This window comes from Mustelus asterias, chromosome 8, assembly GCF_964213995.1.
Source record: "Mustelus asterias chromosome 8, sMusAst1.hap1.1, whole genome shotgun sequence".
NCBI lineage: Eukaryota > Metazoa > Chordata > Chondrichthyes > Carcharhiniformes > Triakidae > Mustelus > Mustelus asterias.
In genome coordinates, this window is record NC_135808.1 from 55,793,138 (window position 1) to 55,805,991 (window position 12,854).

A 12,854-nucleotide genomic window follows, 5' to 3' on the forward strand; every position below is an offset into this window, starting at 1 on the left:
GACAACACTCCAGTGGAATCCTGGTCCTAAACTTCCAACGGGTACCTATAACAACCAAATGGCAAAGAGTTCCGTAGCCACAAATTAAGTATTTTATTCATTTTGGCAACAGAAATGTTGTGCTCGAAATGCCAAATTACAGATGCACAGTCAGAAATCCAGATTTTGTGTGTTTCAGGCCTCATAGGCCCCTTGGGAACCATTTGCAGACTTCAATTTGAATACCATTGCTGCGTAACATTTTTATTTTCTGACAACTTCTCACACTTTGGTCTTCTTTTGTGCCAAAGCAGGGCAATTCTGTATTGCGTGCCTGTCACATATGTTCACTGCATCACATAAAGCGACATGACTATCCAGCTAAACTAACAATAAAATACTGACTAAGGAGATGGTGGGGTTGCAGGTGATGGGGAAATAAAGCAATAACCCCAAACTGCAGTTAAAGTCAAGTGACCAAATACCGACTTTCCAAAGATTATCAATTTCTCTGTAGAAGCATCAATGGTCTCAAAATGTTAAATGTGTTTCTCTCTCCACAGCTGCTGCCAGACCTGCTGAGTTTATCCAGCATTTTGTTTTTATTTCCAATTCCTTTCAAATTCATGTCGCAATGCAAGCCATTAAGTTATACTTAGAGATTGCAAAATAAAGCTATTATGACCAAAAACGTACTACACGTTCTAGAATTCTCTGTCGTAAGTGTCTTCAACAGCAGAATAAGTTGCAAACGGCACATGAGCTGTGAACAGAATAAACAGCATTCATGCCAATTGTGAAATGTTACCAAATAACATATCTGTGTTCTCACTGATAAAGCTGCACCCAGCTTCCAAATTTAATTACATTAAAATGAGACAGCAGCCCCCACAACGGACGTTATGCAGATCTCCCCTTAAGTGAAGTGGCTCCATTCAAATCACCACAGGAGCAAAAAGGGATTTGAAAATAAGACGTGCTGGAGCTGACTGGGGTACCCGGACGAGCACTTAGATCCTGCATGGACCAGCTGGTGGGGGTATTCGCAGACATTTTTAACCTCTCTTTACACCAATCTGAGGTCCTTGTCTGCTTCAGGAAGACGACCATCATCCCTGGACCAAAGAAAAGCCAGGCAGCATGCCTTAATGACTATCACCCGGTGGCTCTGAGATCTATCATTATGAAGTGCTTCAAAAGGTTAGTCATGGCATGAATCAATTCCGCCTGCTCAGATTGCCTGGATCCACTACAATTCGTCTATGGCAGCAACAGGTCCACACCAGACGCCATCTGCCTGGCACTACACTCAACCCTGGAATACCTGGATAACAAAGACACTTATGTCAGACTCCTATTTACTGACTACAGCTCAGCCTTCAACACCATTTTTCCTACAAAACCCATCTCCAAACTCCGTGGCCTAGGGCTCAGCTCCTCCCTCTGCGACTGTATCCTAGACTTCCTAACCCACAGACCGCAATCAGTAAGGATAGACAACAACACCTCCTCCACGATCATCCTCAACACTGATGACACCTGGGATATTAGTGTACCTTTAAGAGATTTTTTTAAAAAAGCATGTTCTTTGTAGCTCTCAGCTCTCGTTGCTGCCGAGTTATCTCTATGAGTCTTTTTATTGCTCCTTAAATGGGGTTTGTTTATTTTTATTTTGGGATCTTTTATGACTCTGCATTGTTCAGAGGAAGGTCATGGGTTCTGGACAAGTTTCTTTTGCCTTCCTAGTGATTTTAAGGTTTCATTTTCAGTTCTGAGCTGCAGGTTTTAGTTTTAGAAGGGGCACCAAGTTGAAAAGAAGTCTCTCTCTCTCACACGCATACTTTCCCTGGTTTTGGAAATTCTGCTGGTTAGCTGAAAGCAATGCATCTTGCCTTCTTGAAGGAAAGAACCTGCTGTTAGAGGCTTGTCTAGAGTCTCTCTGGTGTTCTGGGAAGCTGTTCTGACTTCAAACTGTTATACGTGTATCAGGAGGACTGCTAGAACTTCAAGACTGAGAGTTTTCAATTCTCGAACCCAAAGGACTCAGTTCCAGTATCATGTGAGCATTAATCTTTGCTGTGTTAAACCTATGGAAAGGGTTTTGTCAATGGCAAGGGTTTTTTGATTGATTAAAGCAACTTACGATATATTTGTTAAGGACTATACATTATTGTGGTCGTAAGTGATAAAATGTATTGCTAATATTCTTACTATACATGTTAACTATATTCTTAATTAAACTTTGTTTGATAAAAACTCACTAGTGGTCATTTGAATCATACCTGATTCAATGCATACCACTGTAGTCGGTTGTATCTCAAACAACGATGAGACGGGGCACAGGAAAGAGGTCTGGTGAACTGGTGTGACAACAATAATATCTCCCTCAATGTCAGTAAAATGAAGGAGATAGTCATCGACTTCAGGGAGCGTAGTGGAGAATATGCCCTAATACGTTTCTTGGTGTCCAGATCACCAACAGCTTGTCCTGGTCCCTCCACATCGATGCTATAGTTAAGAAAGGCCACCAACGCCTCTACTTTCTCAGGAGGCTAAGGAAATTTTGCATGTCCACTATGACTCTCACCAACTTTTACAAATGCACCAGAGAAAGCATTCTTTCTGGTTGTATCACAACTTGGTATGACTCCTGCTCTGTCCAAGACCACAAGAAACTACAATGAGTCGTGAATGAAGCCCAGTCCATCACGCACACCAGTCTCCTATCCATTGACTCTGTCTACATTTCCCGCTCCTTTGGAAAAGCAGCCAGCATCATCAAGGACCCCACGCACCCCAGACATATTCATACAAAGTCTCTGGTTATGTACTAACCAACTCAAGAACAGCTTCTTCCCTGCTACCACCAGATTTTTGAATGGACCTACCTCACATTAAATTGATCGTTCTCTACACCCTAGCTATGACTGTCACACCACATTCTGCACTCTCTCCTTTCCTTCTCTATATACGGTATACTTTGTCGGTATAGTGCGCAAGAAGCAATACTTTTTACTGTAACAATAACAAATCAAATCTCTTCTTTTAATCTAACACTGTCCTGAACTTCCTTTGTAAGACATGGATGGATCTTTCTTGCTGCACTTTTGTTTTTCAGTTTGTTCAAATGTTTCCCACTGTTTATTTATGGCCATACCATTCATAGTATTTACTTAAATTGCTATGTTGAATTTCAAGGTTCTTGCTTATGATTTGGGCATGGTCACTTTGCCCCTTGGGCAGTGCTGGGGGCACAGGTTGGAGCTGCCAGGGTGCCCATGCCCAGGGGGCACCTCCCGCGCCCAAACCCCTGGGGGCCCCGATTGTCCACCACTTCACTCCAGCCAGATCAGGCCGCTAGCTCCACGTTAGTGGAGATCAAGTGTAATCCCCGCTGGAGTGAAACACTGTGGTGGGGTGGGAGATGCTAGCGGGACTGGAGAATTCATTCCTGGGACTGCTAATAGCTCAGTGCCTGCCTAGCTCAGTTGGTAGAGCATGAGACTCTTAATCTCAAGGTCGTGGGTTCGAGCCCTACAGTGGGCATCATTATTTATTGGAGCTGCATAATGGCACAGTGGTTAGCACAGCTGCCTCACAGCGCCAAGGACCCTGGGTTCGGTTCCCAGCTTGCGTCACTGTCTATTTTGAGTTTGCACGTCCTCCCCATGTGTGGGTTTTCTCCGGGTGCTCCAGTTTCCTCCCACAGTCCAAAAGACGTGCTGGTTAGGTGCATTGGCCATGTTAAATTCTTCTTCAGTGTACCCAAACAGACGCCAGAGTGTGGCGACCAGGGGATTTTCACAGTAACTTCATTGCAGTGTTAATGTAAGCCTACTTGTGACTAATAAATAAACTTTACTTTAACTTTCCTTTAGCATTTAAATAGTATGCTAAATACTATTTAAATACTGACCCTGCCTCCCCGCCGATTTCCAGCGTGGAGCAGACTGCGCCAAAAATCCGGCACTGGGAGATACAAGCGCAGCGTGAATGCTCGCGGGAACCCGCGTGATTCTCCTGGCCTGCTGCGCTAAAAAATTAGTGCAGTCGGAAGGGAGAATCGCGACCCTTGTCCCCCCTGTCTTTGTAATGGCAATTGGATCTACCTGTGCTACTAGTTCATCTATCTTTTGGTTGAACATTCAAATGAAGTGACTTGAATTTTATTCTTTAATGATAATTCCCTGCGGGGACATTACTCTCTGGTGCACTTCATTGTTAAACTCTCTATTCCTTCCTGTCCCAGTCAAGAACACAAGAATTAGGAGTAAGAGGAGGAGGCCGTTTTGCCCCTCCAGCCTGCTCTGCCTTTAAAAAAAAACCCTGGCTGATCTGATTATGGCCTCAATTTCACTTTCATGTTTGTCCCCCATTACATTGGATGCCCTTGCAAATCAAAATCTATCTAATTCAACTTTGAATCAATATAATGACCAGCCTCCACTGCTCTCTGGGTTAAAGAATTAGAGACTAATAACCCTCAGGAAAAAAATCTCCTCAGCGCAGTCTTAAATGGAAGACCCCTAATTTTTAAACTGTGCCCCCTAGTTCTAGAATTCCCCCATGAAGGAAAATATCCTGGGCTGATGAAACCTCCTGAAACACGATGGTCTAATTGGACTCTTTCTGCACTATAGGGCAGTCAGAAGGGAGAATCGCGACCCTTGTCCCCCTGTCTTTGTAATGGCAATTGGATCTATCTGTGCTACTAGTTCATCTATCTATCTCTGAACACCCACCTTAATCATAGAATCCCTACAGTGCAGAAGGAGGCCATTCGACCCATTGAGCCTGCACTAATAACAATCCCACCCAGGCCCTATCCCCGTAACCCCACTACCCTGCTAGTCCCTGTAACACTACGGGGCAATTGAGTATGGCCAATGAACCTAACTTGCACATCTTTGGACTGTGGGAGGAAACCGGTGCACCCGGAGGAAACCCACACAGACACAGGGAGAACGTGCAAACTCCACACAGATAGTGACCCAAGACTGGAATTGTTCCCGGGTCCCTGGCGCTGTGAGGCAGCAATGCTCACCACTGTGCCACCCCTCAGGGTCTTACATGTTACAATAATATCACCTCTGTTTCTTTCTCAGCTCCAATGGATATAGGCCCAACCTGCTCAACCTTTCCTCATAAGATAAATGGGAAAAATTGCAGCATGCTGCTGTGCAGAGGGACCTGGGTGTCCTTGTGCAGGAATCTCAAGGAGTTGGTTTGCAGGTGCAGCAGGTAATTAAGAAGGCAAATGGAATTTTGTCCTTCATTGCTAGAGGGATGGAGTTTAAAAACAGCGAGGTTATGTTGCAGCTGTATAAGGTGCTGGTGAGGCTACACCTGCAGTACTGTGTACAGTTTTGGTCTCCCTACTTGAGAAAGGATATACTGGCACTGGAGGGGGTGCAGAGGAGATTCACTAGGTTGATTCCAGAGTTGAGGGGGTTGGCTTATGAGGAGAGACTGAGTAGACTGGGGCTATACTCATTGGAATTCAGAAGAATGAGAGGAGATCTTATAGAAACATATAAGATTATGAAGGGAATAGATACGATAGAAGCAGGGAAGTTGTTTCCATTGGCGGGTGAAATTAGAACTAGGGGGCATAGCCTCAAAATAAGGGGAAGCAGATTTAGGACTGAGTTGAGGAGGAACTTCTTCACACAAAGGGTTGTGAATCTGTGGAATTCCCTGCCCAGTGAAGCAGTTGAGGCTACTTCATTGAATGTTTTAAGGCAAGGATAGATAAATTTTTGAACAGTAAAGGAATTAAGGGTTATGGTGAGCGGGCAGGTAAGTGGAGCTGAGTCCACGAAAAGATCAGCCATGATCTTATTGAATGTCGGAGCAGGCTCGAGGGGCCAGATGGCCTACTCCTGCTCCTGGTTCTTATGTTCTTATAATCCTTCATCCTAGGAATCTGTTGACTAAACCTCCTCTGAACTACTTCTAATGCAATGATATCCTTTCTTAGTTAGAAAGGCCCAAACAGTACTCTATTGCGGCCCAACTAAGGGGCTGTACAATTGCAGCAACACTTCCCTACTTTAATACTCTAGTGACCTTGCAACAAATGCTAACATTCCATTTACTTTCTTAATCATTTGCCGCATCGGCATACCAACTTTTTGTGAATCATGTTTCAGGGCACCCAGAGACCTCTGTACTTTCTCAACCATTTACATTATATGAATGACTTGGGTGAAGGAAGATATGGTAGGTAAATTTGCTAATGACACAAAGACAGATAGGAAAGTTAAGTTGTCAAGAGGACATAATGAGTCCACAGAGGAATATAGATAGGTTAAGGGAATGGGTAAAAAAAATGGCAGATGGAGTATCATATGGACATGTTGTCATTTATTGCAAAGCGAGTGCAATTTAAAAGTTTTGCTGCAGCTGTTGGTGAGACACATATCTAGAGTACTGCACAGGTTTGGTCGTCTGATTTAGGAAATGATATGGTTGCATTAGAAACAGTTTGAAGAAGGTTCACTCTACTGATTCCTGTGATGAGGGAAGGCTGAGTAGGTTGGGCCTATAACCACTGAAGTTTCGAAGAATGAGGCGCAATCTCATTGAAACATACAAGATCCTGAGGAGACTTGATGAGGTTTAGAACTGGGAAAAGTTAGGTTTCTCCCATTGAAGACTGAGGTAAGGAGAATTGTTTTCTCTCAGAGTTGTTTGTCTGTGGAATTCCCTTGGGTAAAGTGCACTGGAGGCTGGGTAATTGAATATATTTAAAGCTGAGTTAGTCAGATGTTTGATCAGCAAAAAGATCAAAGGTTATGGAGGACATGTAGGAAAGTGGAGTTGAAGTCACAATCAAACGAGTCATGATCTTATCAAATGGTGGAGTACACAAAAGGCCAACTCCTGTTCCTAATTTTTGTGTTCTTACGCCTCATTTCTCCCATAACAGTTATTCAGCAATGCATTCAGGTCTCAGATCTTATTTACCCTTTTGTCAATTTGCTCATGGCTCAGGTTGTAATCCAGTTGTTCTGTTTAGTTTTTTTTTAAAGTTTAGCTCTGAGCTGTTCATACTCTATTAGAAGAACCTCTTAGTCCTACTTATGTTGTTTGGTACCCAGGTCATTGTTGAGTCCCAGCTCTCAAACAAGCCACCAAGAAGTCAGGCAACCAAGTCCCACATAATAGGAGTACACTCAGATCATTTGCCTACACCCTCGGGTTCCAAGACTAAGCCAGTTGTCAGCTAAATCACTGAATTTTCATATGGAAACACCGCAACCCAAAGTAAAGTCCATTTTGTCCCAAGTAAGCTGTACAGAACACTCACCAAGATTACAATTCAGTGAGTGCTCACAGCTTAACTGAAAATTACAACATATTGGAAGTATTTCAGATTATATACAAAACATAAATTGTGTATAATAAATATGCAAGTGAGTGGCTATGCAAGGCAAACAATTTAAAGTGATCAGGAAATGAAAAGCTCCAATTGATCAGACATAAACATAGATATAAACAAAAATATAAATTAAACACGTCTGAAGAAACACCTGAAAGATGCTTAACATGTGCAGATCGGAAACCATTGATACTGCATGTTAAATATGTAACACTTCTGATTTCTTACATAATTACCAATCTTAAGTAGGGAGCTAATCCTGTTTCTGCAAATTTAAATTGAATGAGGCTTTCAAATTAGTCCAAACAGCAACATTTGAATGTGGACTAAATGCCCAATGTAATAGTGCAGACAATAAAAATAATTGTTTCTGAAATCATGACACTGGGCCAATTCTTGATGTTACAATTATGAGGTTTGTAAGATAACTATATTTGGGGCCTGCAGCTTTACATTTAGGGTATGTAAAGAGAATCATGTGACCCGTTATGCAGTTTGCCTGAATGTAAACCTGGGTGGTTTTATTGTGAGAGATCGAAGGAAGGTTGATACAAAACAGAAAAACAGCACCTGTGGAGAGAGATTGGAGCTCTGTTCTCTCTCCACAGGTGCTGGCAGACCTGCTGATTTTCTCCAGCATTTTCTGTCTTTGGTTCAGATTCCAGCATCCGCAGTAGTTTGCCTTTGTCTGATGGAAAGTTGATATTGCTTTACTGAGAAGACTCAAGGGGCAGAACTCTCCCAAAAAATTTCCAAATATCAAATATCAAGAATAATGGACTGATCCCTACCAGTCTTATCTGCACGCTCCACACTGCAATCCTGATACTTGGTGCACTGAAAGAGCCTCCACGCAAACACCCAGTCATGAAGTCTCCAGGCGTGTAACTCGCCCGAAGTGGCTGCAGCTGTGCACCATTAATAAGGGAGAGCTCCCCAATGCACCTAAAGCTAGTCATGCTAGGAGGGTGGCCACATGTAGACTAGCCCCACACTTCACAGAGGAAGAGTTAGTTCAGATGGTGGATGAGGAAGAGGAGAGGCAGGCCATCCTGTCAAGGTACGGTGCCCTCCCCCCCCACCCCTGGGCCTGCTAGCCATCAAGCTCTCAGTCATCCCCTTATGCTTCCGAAGGAAAAGATGGCCCATAGCCAAAGGGTGCAGGAAAAGACCAGCGGTGGAATACCCGAGTTGCGGCTCCTGAGACTCCTTTGAAGAGCGAGTGATACGAGCTCACAGGGGAGGCACCCGAGAGGGCTGTGAGCAACTGTGAGGTTGGCATGTGCCACAGAAGTGATCCACAAAACCTTTATATGACTTGTCCCAAGTAAGTTCCAAGCTTTCCAGATACTTGTCCCTCCCTTGCAGGCTGGATGAGGCCGGGCCCTCAGGAGTTGAGCCCCCCATCCCCTGCAACCCCCACAAGCACCCCCCCCCACCCTCGTGACCCCCGCAAGCACCTCTGAGGAAAGCACCAACCAGGCGTTAGAGGCATCATCCGTACCATCAACCAGTGCAGGGACACACATCTCAGTGGGCAGAATTAGCAGACAGGCTTCAGGGTCACTTTCTGATGAGCACTGCACAGCAGCTGATGCACATCAGGTGGAGGCAGGAATGTTCAAGGGATCGGGCAGGTGGAGGACACAGCTGGCCCCGAGCCAGATGTTGGACTACTGGAAAAAGTTCTTACAGAGCTGCTGGAGATGCATAAATGGAGTTGGGGACTGTAGGAGGGGGTGCAGTGACATTCCAGCAACTGTAAGGCTGTTTGGACGAATCCCACAGCCTTCAGTTGCAGGAGATGGTGCTGGCATTGCGTGCCATCCAGGTCAACACCGCAAGGGTGGTGCCCGCAGTGGAAGCCTGGTTCAGGAAATGGTAGCCATGTGTGGCAGGGTCCAACACATGACCTAGTTGCTGAGGACTATGGCTGAAGGCCTCAGGAGCATGCTCGAGATGCGGTAGGCAATTGCAGAGGGACTCCAGAGCTTTGTCCAAACTCAAAGGTCATCGCTGAGGGCTTGCATACTATGGTGCAGACAATGTTGGGCCAGGACTGGCAGCACCAAGTGACGAAAGGCTTCAGGAGCTTACTCTAGTTGTCCCGCTGTCCGATGGAGTGTCCAAGAGACCCAGGAGACCCCAGCCCTCCCAAATCCCTTCTTCCTGACACCGGTGCATCCCATGGGCAGCGGGCTTAACAGAGTGGCACGACTACATCCATGACACTCAAAATTCGGCTGGAGCCCCCAGGTTCCCGGCTCTCCAGGGAACATCCGCCAAGGGCATCACTAGCCACAGGGCATGGAACACAGCAGACCATCTCCACCTCTGATGTGCATCCTAGGGGGTCACTTAGACGTAGCGGCAGGCCACATAAGATTAAGAAGTTGTAGGGTCACCAAGAGGGTGAACGCGGACACTGTAGTTAGAGATAAGGTCGAATGCATTGTAAGATTATTGTACCCCGCAGTCGTGAGTGCAGAATGTAGAACATAGAACATAGAACAGTACAGCACAGAACAGGCCCTTCGGCCCACGATGTTGTGCCGAGCTTTATCTGAAACCAAGATCAAGCTATCCCACTCCCTATCATCCTGGTGTGCTCCATGTGCCTATCCAATAACCGCTTAAATGTTTCTAAAGTGTCTGACTCCACTATCACTGCAGGCAGTCCATTCCACACCCCAACCACTCTCTGCGTAAAGAACCTACCTCTGATATCCGTCCTGTATCTCCCACCACGAACCCTATAGTTATGCCCCCTTGTAATAGCTCCATCCACCCGAGGAAATAGTCTTTGAACGTTCACTCTATCTATCCCCTTCATCATTTTATACACCTCTATTAAGTCTCCCCTCAGCCTCCTCCGCTCCAGAGAGAATAGCCCTAGCTCCCTCAACCTTTCCTCATATGACCTACCCTCCAAACCAGGCAGCATCCTGGTAAATCTCCTCTGCACTCTTTCCAGCGCTTCCACATCCTTCTTATAGTGAGGTGACCAGAACTGCACACAATATTCCAAATGTGGTCTCACCAAGGTCCTGTACAGTTGCAGCATAACCCCACGGCTCTTAAACTCCAACCCCCTGTTAATAAAAGCTAACACACTACAGGCCTTCTTCACAGCTCTATCCACTTGAGTGGCAACCTTTAGAGATCTGTGGATATGGACCCCAAGATCTCTCTGTTCCTCCACAGTCTTCAGAACCCTACCTTTGACCCTGTAATCCACATTTAAATTTGTCCTACCAAAATGAATCACCTCACATTTATCAGGGTTAAACTCCATTTGCCATTTTTCAGCCCAGCTTTGCATCCTATCTATGTCTCTTTGCAGCCTACAACAGCCCTCCACCTCATCCACAACTCCACCAATCTTGGTGTCATCAGCAAATTTACTGATCCACCCTTCAGCCCCCTCCTCTAAGTCATTAATAAAAATCACAAAGAGCAGAGGACCAAGCACTGATCCCTGCGGCACACCGCTAGCAACCTGCCTCCAATCCGAAAATTTTCCATCGACCACCACCCTCTGTCTTCGGTCAGACAGCCAGTTGCCTATCCAATCGGCCAACTTTCCCTCTATCCCACACCTCCTCACTTTCATCATAAGCCGACCATGGGGGACCTTATCAAACGCCTTACTAAAATCCATGTATATGACATCAACTGCCCTACCTTCATCAACACACTTAGTTACCTCCTCAAAAAATTCTATCAAATTTGTGAGGCACGACTTGCCCTTCACGAATCCGTGCTGACTATCTCGGATTAATCCGCATCTTTCTAAATGGTCGTAAATCCCATCTCTAAGGACCTTTTCCATCAATTTACCAACCACCGAAGTAAGACTAACCGGTCTATAATTACCAGGGTCATTTCTATTCCCTTTCTTAAACAGAGGAACAACATTCGCCATTCTCCAGTCCTCTGGCACCATCCCCGTGGACAGCGAGGACCCAAAGATCAACGCCAAAGGCTCTGCAATCTCATCCCTTGCCTCCCAAAGAATCCTAGGATACATTTCATCAGGCCCAGGGGACTTATCGACCTTCAGTTTATTCAAAACTGCCAAGACATCCTCCCTCCGAACATCTATTTCCTCCAGCCTATTAGCCTGTAACACCTTCTCTTCCTCAAAAACATGGCCCCTCTCCTTGGTGAACACTGAAGAAAAGTATTCATTCATCACCTCGCCTATCTCTACTGACTCCATACACAAGTTCCCACTACTGTCCTTGACCGGCCCTAACCTCACCCTGGTCATTCTTTTATTCCTCACATAAGAGTAAAAAGCCTTGGGGTTTTCCTTGATCCGACCCGCCAAGGACTTCTCATGTCCCCTCCTAGCTCTCCTAAGCCCCTTTTTCAGCTCATTCCTTGCTAACTTGTAACCCTCAATCGAGCCATCTGAACCTTGTTTCCTCATCCCGACATAAGCTTCCCTCTTCCTTTTCACAAGACATTCCACCTCTTTTGTGAACCATGGTTCCCTCACTCGGCCATTTCCTCCCTGCCTGACAGGAACATACCTATCAAGTGGAATGTCTCCACACGCTGCCTCTGAGACTCCTGCCCTACCACTGTGCTCCTGTGATTAACCCTCCCAACCAAGGGGGATGGCCACTCTATGCACTCTACCCGCAGCCCTTGTGAACCCTTGCACCCCGACAAAGGCCCCCTTCTCAGCCTCCTCTGCGCTACAGAACATAATGTAATCACATCCCGTCACTCCTGATGGCACCAATGCCCCATCCCAGGCTGCAGCTTGGTGACCCTGCAGTACCCCCTCTATTGCAACCGCACCGCCCTATAGTGAAGTGACTGAACTAGACACAGTGCTCCAGCTGTAGCCTGACCAATATTCCGTACAGTGACAATATGCACCACCCCCCCCCCCCCCCGTACTCTATGCCACGACTTGCAAGCAGATGTCCCATATGCCACGCAACTATCCCATCCACACATCTAACTACTTCTCCGAAACCTGCTATCGAAATTGTCAGGCATGAACTCCCCCTGTCAAAGTCATGCTGCTCATCCTGAAGCAACACACTTCTCCAACTGGAGCCTCATGTTCCCCTTCTAAATCTTCTCCAACAATGCCCCCATCGCTGTCTTGCAACTCACCAGTCTGTCATCCTCTAGTTCATTCTCTGCCAGCCCCTCCGCCACCCTCTGAGCAGCGGACCGCACAGTGGTGCCTCTAGCCCTCACCCAGACATGGGCCCAGGTGTCTGTGTGCAGTCAGAGACAGGCAAGAATCAGTCCTTGGCATCATCAGGGCAACATCACAGCTTGCCTCAGAGTGAGTCATCAGCACCCTCCTGCCTGGATAAGCATTTGCTGGCACAGCCAACCTAGGCCCATCACCCTGATGTAAATGTCACGGAGATCCTCCGGCCGGTAGTGGGGTGATGGGGGGGCATACAGGACCCGGCTCAAGCCCTGGAATGACCCAGTGGCGTAGAAGTTCAGGGCTGCT

At 46.1% G+C, this 12,854-nt stretch overlaps 2 protein-coding genes and 1 non-coding gene across 7 annotated transcripts in view; 2 read left to right on the forward strand and 1 right to left on the reverse strand.

Moving 5' to 3' along the window:
- The window catches only part of ralgps2 (Ral GEF with PH domain and SH3 binding motif 2), a 515,898-nt gene that overhangs the window by 204,875 nt on the left and 298,169 nt on the right, over window positions 1-12,854 (reverse strand). The gene's annotated exons all lie outside the window — the stretch shown is intronic.
- Window positions 1-12,854, forward strand: part of angptl1a (angiopoietin-like 1a) — an 84,784-nt gene that overhangs the window by 52,428 nt on the left and 19,502 nt on the right. The gene's annotated exons all lie outside the window — the stretch shown is intronic.
- Window positions 3,453-3,525, forward strand: trnak-cuu (transfer RNA lysine (anticodon CUU)). The gene has a single exon. It is a non-coding gene; the product is annotated as a tRNA-Lys (tRNA).